Source organism: Triticum aestivum, chromosome 1A (genome assembly GCF_018294505.1).
Source record: "Triticum aestivum cultivar Chinese Spring chromosome 1A, IWGSC CS RefSeq v2.1, whole genome shotgun sequence".
Classification (NCBI taxonomy): Eukaryota; Viridiplantae; Streptophyta; class Magnoliopsida; order Poales; family Poaceae; genus Triticum; species Triticum aestivum.
Genome location: NC_057794.1, coordinates 569,853,394 through 569,861,681, shown reverse-complemented (window position 1 = coordinate 569,861,681; position 8,288 = coordinate 569,853,394). Strand labels below are relative to the sequence as shown.

The window sequence follows — 8,288 nt, the reverse complement described above, 5'->3', positions numbered from 1 at the left end:
CTATGGTCCGCACGACTGAGTAATGACCACGTACGGATCCAAGTAGACGCTCTGAAGATGACCTGCAAAAAGTTGGTAATGGTTTGTCTGTTAAATGTAACGTCATTGCGAGAATTCCATAGAGACCAAAGTAATGCGCATGCTCCCACTCGGATATGTGTCGCGGACTTTGGCTCCACTCCAGTCAACCCGTTATCAAACAAATGTGATATCGTGCGAGGTGGAGTGATGTTGAATGTAACATGGATAGTTCTCCAAAGCAGTTTAGCAAGTGGACATTTGATAAATAGACGTCATATTGTTTCATCCTGATCACAAAAGTAGCATCTTTTACTTCCTTCCCACTTACGCTTAAAAAAATTATCTTTAGTAAGAATGACACCCTTATGCACAAACCACATAAAGACTTTTATCTTCAAGGCCACCTTAACTTTCCAAATATGAACCGTCCTTGGGATGGTCCCGGTATTAATCAAATCCATGTACATGGATTTAACCGAGAAGACCCCTGAGCTGGAAAGCTTCCATTGCAAAGTGTCTGGTACATCCGAAAGGTTAACCTCCATTAACCTACACAAGATGTATCCACCTAGTCCAACGGTCGCCAATAACAGACCGTCTTAACTGTATGTTAAGCGGGATAGTATCCAGCACTGTAGCAACGGAAACCTCTTTCCGTTGCGCAATGTTGTAAAGGGAAGGATACTGTAAGGCCAGGGGCGAATCTCCTAACCAAGTATCCTCCCAAAATCGAGTATCCCGTCCATTCCCGATGATAAATTTAACCCTGTTAAAGAACGCCACTTTCGTCCTCATAATCCCTTTCTAGAATGGTGAATCAGTCGCTTTTGCCGTAACCTGGGCTAGTGTTTTGGCATAGAGATATTTGTTACGCAATAACTGAGCCCAAACTCCATCACTTTCTGTGCATAATCGGTACAGCCATTTGCTTAGTAAGCACCTATTTTTCACCTCTAAGTTTTCAATTCCCAATCCTCCCTGGTCCTTTGGTCTACAAATTACATCCCACTTTGCCAAACGATACTTATTTTTGTTCTCATCAATTTGCCAGAAGAATCTAGATCGATAAAAGTCCAATCTTTTCCGTACCCCAACCGGGACTTCAAAGAAAGAGAGGAGGAACATGGGCATACTTGTGAGTACAGAATTAATAAGCACCAATCTTTCTCCATAAGACAAAAGTTTGGCCTTCCAGCAACTTAGCCTCTTTTCAAACCGATCCTCGATACATTTTCATTCTTTATTTGTGAGCTTACGGTGATGAATCGGAATCCCTAGGTACGTGAAGGGTAGTGTGCCAATTTCACAGCCAAATAGCTGCTTGTAGGTTTCTTGTTCTTCTCTGGCGCGTCCAAAGCAAAACAGCTCACTTTTATTAAAATTAATTTTTAACCCTGATAGTTGTTCGAACAGGCGAATTTACCAAAAGTTGTGTGGGATTCATTTTTTCCAATGAAAAATGCAAATCAATGGTAATTAACTATAGCCAAATGAGATATTACGGATGAGTAAGTGTGCAAAACATCTATAATGTGTAGCTTACACAATGGATCACTAGTGTACACGACATTTGAATTGCTCGCCAATGTTTTAGAGTATAGTTCGTGTTTCCACTGCTTTTTTGGTTAGTTTTATCACATGGAAAAATTATCACAGCTCTTCTCCTTTTGCATTTTGTTTGTATTTTGTACTTTCTGGTGGGCATAATCTTGCCTCTAAAAATGACTTGGATTGATATAATTTATTTTGATAATATCATTACAATTTCTTTCCTTATTAGTATACTCTCGGCAATTTTGTTACAGAAATGGATGGTTGGTCTTGCTTCGTTACTACTCCCTTCGTCCCATAATATAAAAGCGTTTTTAATAATAGTGTAGTGTCAAAAACTCTCTTATATTATGGGACGGAGGGAATACTAAGTATCAATTGATAGACATCTTTCTTTTGTCGCCGTGAGACAGCCAACGCTGAACAACAATTCCCCTGAATGTCAGTCTCTTTTAGATCCGTCATGGCAACTTCTGCCAAAATCCCGGGAGAAAGGGGCATGGAAACTTGAGAAACAATAACCGACTCATAAAACTATGACAGAATAGGGGAAGAACATATATTGCGGAATGAATGACCAAAAGAGGAATGGCATGGCAAGGTATGCATGTGCTTCTAGTTTCTTCTATGGTTTCTCAACAACTAGAGTGATGCGCACAGGTGCGCAAAAACATCATAATCCAATTTGACGAAGTCGTAGAGGGTGGGGCCTCGCGCTTAAGGGCGTAGACGACGTCCATGGCAGTGACGGTCTTGCGGTGGGCGTGATAGGGGTAGGTGATGGTGTCGCGGATGACTTTCTCGAGGAAGATCTTTAGCATGTTGCGGTTCTCCAAGTAGATGAGGATGGAGATGTGCTTCAGGCCACCGCTCCAAGCGAACCATTGGATCACCGAGCAATGCATTGGAAGTTGTCGCGCAGCACCTTCCAGTGGCGCTCGGCGCCGCCCTTGCCAAGCCCCGTGTCTATGTTGCCGCGCTCAGACATGGATGACAATCCATCCTTCGTTTGAGCTACGAACGCATGGAGGTCGAGGAGCGGTGGTGATTGGTTTTGTGTTCTCCCGAGAGGGGAATGTGATTGTAAGTGGGACAGGAAGTGGGAGAAGGCGTCTTCTACCATTCCATGCACATGGAGTGTACTCTTAAGTGAAGGAAATATGCCCTAGAGGCAATAATAAAGTTGTTATTTATATTTCCTTATATCATAATAAATGTTTATTATTGATGCTAGAATTGTATTAATTGGAAACTTAGTACATGTGTGAATACATAGACAAACAGAGTGTCACTAGTATGCATCTACTTGACTAGCTCGTTAATCAAAGATGGTTAAGTTTCCTAACCATAGACATGAGTTGTCATTTGATAAACGGGATCACATCATTAGAGAATGATGTGATTGACATGACCCATCCGTTAGCTTAGCACTATGATCGTTTAGTTTCTTGCTATTGCTTTCTCCATAACTTATACATGTTCCTATGAGTATGAGATTATGCAACTCCCGAACACCGAAGGAACACTTAGTGTGCTATCAAAAGTCACAACGTAACTTAACGCTTTCACTTTCGGTCTAAGAGCATCTCCACTCCCCCCCCCCAATAGCCCCCAGGGCGGCTTTTTTAGCGTCGGCATTGAAAAAGCGTCCCAGCCATGCCCCCAGATCCTCGTTTATCACCGGATTGGGCCAAACTTACAACCAGCGAACCCAAGCCGAACCCAGCGCACCGGGGGGCGCCGGCTGAAAGAAAAGGCGTGTGGGCCCACACCGTCGGCGACACCGACCGATCTCCCGCTGTTTTCTTCCCCCTTTCCCTCCCTTTCCCCCTTTCTTCCCCGCCGCTCCCACCATTCTCTTCCCAAATCCGCCCGCCATCCTGTCGAAGAAATATGCAGCCCCTTGCCTAGCCACCGCTGGCGCCATCAAGCCAAAGCAGAGGAAGCCGAGGGAGCCGAAGGCAAGGCCCCTCGGGGTGTCGAACGCCCAGTGGAAGGCCGACGTTGATCGTCGGGCGGCGGCCACCGCCGATCAGCGGAACAGGCTCATCATGAAGAAGGCCAGGGACGTGGCGGCGGCGGTGTCCGAGCAGGAGGAGGTGTCTCGCGCGGGGATGGCGAACCTTCCGCCTCAACAGGCCGCCCAGTGCCCGCAAGCCGCGTGGGGAAGCCAGCAAAGCACCGCGTCACCGGCCGGCTTCTCGCCGACGCTGTGGGGGTACACGCCCTCGCCTGGCTACGCCGACGGCAACGCGCATGGTGGCTTCAACTCCAACATCACCTTCCCGCATGGCCCGGCGCCGCGTGCGTCCCCGTCCGGCTTCAGTCACGACCCACGCACTCCCTGAAGAAAATATGCCCTAGAGCCAATAATAAAGTTATTATTTATTTCCTTATATCATGATAAATCATGCTAGAATTGTATTAACCGGAAACATAATACATGTGTGAATACATAGACAAACAGAGTGTGACTAGTATGCCTCTACTTGACTAGCTCGTTAATCAAAGATGGTTATGTTTCCTAACCATGGACAAAGAGTTGTTATTTGATTAACGGGATCACATCATTAGGTGAATGATCTGATTGACATGACCCATTCCATTAGCTTAGCACCCGATCGTTTAGTATGTTGCTATTGCTTTCTTCATGACTTATACATGTTCCTATGACTATGAGATTATGCAACTCCCGTTTGCCGGAGGAACACTTTGTGTGCTACCAAACGTCACAACGTAACTGGGTGATTATAAAGGTGCTCTACAGGTGTCTCCAAAGGTACATGTGGGTTGGCGTATTTCGAGATTAGGATTTGTCAATCCGATTGTCGGAGAGGTATCTTTGGGCCCTCTCGGTAATGCACATCACATAAGCCTTGCAAGCATTGCAACTAATGAGTTAGTTGTGAGATGATGTATTATGGAATGAGTAAAGAGACTTGCCGGTAACGAGATTGAACTAGGTATTGAGATACCGACGATCGAATCTCGGGCAAGTAACATACCGATGACAAAGGGAAGAACGTATGTTGTTATGCGGTCTGACCGATAAAGATCTTCGTATAATATGTAGGAACCAATATGAGCATCCAGGTTCCACTATTGGTTATTGACCGGAGACGTGTCTCGGTCATGTCTACATTGTTCTCGAACCGTAGGGTCCGCACGCTTAACGTTACGATGACAGTTTCATTATGAGTTTATGTATTTTCATGTACCTAAGGTTGTTCGGAGTCCCGGATGTGATCATGGACATGATGAGGAGTCTCAAAATGGTCGAGACATAAAGATCAATATATTGGAAGCCTATATTTGGATATCGGAATCGTTCCGGGTGAAATCGGGATTTTACCGGAGTACCGGGGGGTTACCGGAACCCCCCTAGGGGTTATTGGGCCTACATGGGCCCTAAGGGAGAAGAAGAAAGGAGGCAAGAGGTGGCCGCGCGCCCCTCCCCTCCCTAGTCCGAATAGGACAAGGAGAGGGGGGCGGCGCCCCCCCCCCCCTTCCTTTCCCTCTTCCTCCTCTTTCCCACTTCTCCTTCTCCAACTAGGAAAGAAGGGAGTCCTACTCCCGGTGGGAGTAGGACTCCCCCTTGGCGCGTCCTCCTTTGCTGGCCGCCCCCTCCCCTTGGCTCCTTTATATATGGGGGCAGGGGGGCACCCTAGAACACACAAGTTGAACTTCGTGATCGTTCCTTAGCCGTGTGCGGTGCCCCCGTCCACCATATTCCACCTCGGTCATATTGTAGCGGTGCTTAGGCGAAGCCCTGCGATGGTTGAACATCAAGATCGTCACCACGCCGTCGTGCTGACGGAACTCCTCCCCGAAGCTTTGCTGGATCGGAGCCCGGGGAGCGTCATCGAGCTGAATGTGTGCCAAGAACTCGGAGGTGCCGGAGTAACGGTGCTTGGATCGGTTGGACCGGGAAGACGTACGACTACTTCCTCTACGTTGCGTCAATGCTTCCGCTTCGGTCTACGAGGGTACATAGACAACACTCTCCCCTCTCGTTGCTATGCATCACCATGATCTTGCGTGTGCGTAGGAAATTTTTTGAAATTACTACGTTCCCCAACAGTGGCATCCGAGCCTAGGTTTTATGGTTTGATGTTATATGCACGAGTAGCACACAAGTGAGTTGTGGGCGATATAAGTCATACTGCTTACCAGCATGTCATACTTTGGTTCGGCGGTATTGTTGGATGAAGCGGTCCGGACCAACATTACGCGTACGCTTACGCGAGATTGGTTCTACCGCCGTGCTTTGCACACAGGTGGCTGGCGGGTGTCAGTTTCTCCAACTTTAGTTGAACCGAGTGTGGCTACGCCCAGTCCTTGCGAAGGTTAAAACAGCACCAACTTGACAAATTATCGTTGTGGTTTTTGATACGTAGGTAAGATTGGTTCTTGCTTAAGCCCGTAGCAGCCACGTAAAACTTGCAACAAACAAAGTAGAGGATGTCTAACTTGTTTTTGCAGGGCATGTTGTGATGTGATATGGTCAACGCATGATGCTAAATTTTATTGTATGAGATGATCATGTTTTGTAACCAAGTTATCGGCAACTGGCAGGAGCCATATGGTTGTCGCTTTATTGTATGCAATGCAATCGCCCTGTAATGCTTTACTTTATCACTAAGCGGTAGCGATAGTCGTAGAAGCATAAGATTGGCGAGACGACAATGATGCTACGATGGAGATCAAGGTGTCGCGCCGGTGACGATGGTGATCATGACGGTGCTTCGGAGATGGAGATCACAAGCACAAGATGATGATGGCCATATCATATCACTTATATTGATTGCATGTGATGTTTATCTTTTATGCATCTTATCTTGCTTTGATTGACGGTAGCATTATAAGATGATCTCTCACTAAATTTCAAGATAAAAAGTGTTCTCCCTGAGTATGCACCGTTGCCAAAGTTTGTCGTGCCCAGACACCACGTGATGATCGGGTGTGATAAGCTCTACGTCCATCTACAACGGGTGCAAGCCAGTTTTGCACACGCAGAATACTCAGGTTAAACTTGACGAGCCTAGCATATGCAGATATGGCCTCGGAACACTGAGGCCGAAAGGTCGAGCGTGAATCATATAGTAGATATGATCAACATAGCGATGTTCACCATTGAAAACTACTTCATTTCACGTGATGATCGGTTATGGTTTAGTTGATTTGGATCACGTGATCACTTAGATGATTAGAGGGATGTCTATCTAAGTGGGAGTTCTTAAGTAATATGATTAATTGAACTTAAATTTATCATGAACTTAGTCCTTGATAGTATCTTGCTTGTTTATGTTGATTGTAGATAGATGGCCCGTGTTGTTGTTCCGTTGAATTTTAATGCATTCCTTGAGAAAGCAAAGTTGAAAGATGATGGTAGCAATTACACGGACTGGGTCCATAACTTGAGGATTATCCTCATTGCTGCACAGAAGAGTTACCTCCTGGAAGCACCGCTGGGTGCCAGGCCTGCTGCTGATGCAACTGACGACGTTAAGAACGTCTGGCAGAGCAAAACTGATGACTACTCGATAGTTCAATGTGCCATGCTTTATGGCTTAGAACCGGGACTTCAACGACGTTTTGAACGTCATGGGGCATATGAGATGTTCCAGGAGTTGAAGTTAATATTCTAGCAGAATGCCCGGATTGAGAGATATGAAGTCTCCAATAAATTCTATAGCTGCAAGATGGAGGAGAATAGTTCTGTCAGTGAGCATATACTCAAGATGTCTGGGTATTGTAATCACTTGATTCAACTGGGAATTAATCTTCCGGATGATAGCATCATTGACAGAATTCTCCAATCACTTCCACCAAGCTACAAGAGCTTCGTGATGAACTATAATATGCATGTTCGGTTTCCTAGTAATTTCAAAAAAATTCCTACGCACACGCAAGATCATGTGATGCATAGAAACGAGAGGGGAGAGTGTTGTCTACGTACCCACGCAGACCGACTGCGGAAGCGATGACGTAACATAGAGGAAGTAGTCGTACGTCTTCCCGATCCAACCGATCAAGCACCGAAACTACGGCACCTCTGAGTTCGAGCACACGTTCAGCTCGATGATGATCCCCGGACTCCGATCCAGCAAAGTGTCGGGGAAGAGTTCCGTCAGCATGACAGCGTGGTGACGATCTTGATGTACTACAGCAGCAGGGCTTCGCCTAAACTCCGCTACAGTATTATCGAGGACTATGGTGGCTGGGGGCACCGCACACGGCTAAGGAATAGATCACGTGGATCAAATTGTGTGTTTCTGGGGTGCCTCTGCCTCAGTATATAAAGGACTAGAGGGGGGAGGCTGGCCGGCCAAGCTTGGCGCGCCAGGAGAGTCCTACTCCCTCTGGGAGTAGGATCCCCCCCCCCAATCCTAGTTGGAATAGGATTCGCGGAGGGGGAAAAGAGAGAGGGGGAGCCGGCCACCTCTCCTAGTCCTAATAGGACTAGGGGAGGGTGGGGGGCGCGCAGACCATCTTGGGCAGCCCCTTCTCTTTTCCACTAAGCCCACTATGGCCCATATAGCTCCCGGGGGGGGGGGGTCCGGTAACCTCCCGGTACTCCGGTAAAATCCCGATTTCACCCGGAACACTTCCGATGTCCAAACATAGGCTTCCAATATATCAATCTTTACGTCTCGGCCATTTCGAGACTCCTCGTCATGTCCGTGATCAAATCCGGAACTCCGAACAACCTTCGG

The 8,288-nt window shown here is 46.8% G+C and overlaps 1 pseudogene; it reads right to left on the bottom strand.

The window, feature by feature from the left end:
* Positions 1 to 2,560, bottom strand: LOC123052796 (histone H4-like; annotated as a pseudogene).
* Positions 2,561 to 8,288: the final 5,728 nt, after the last annotated feature.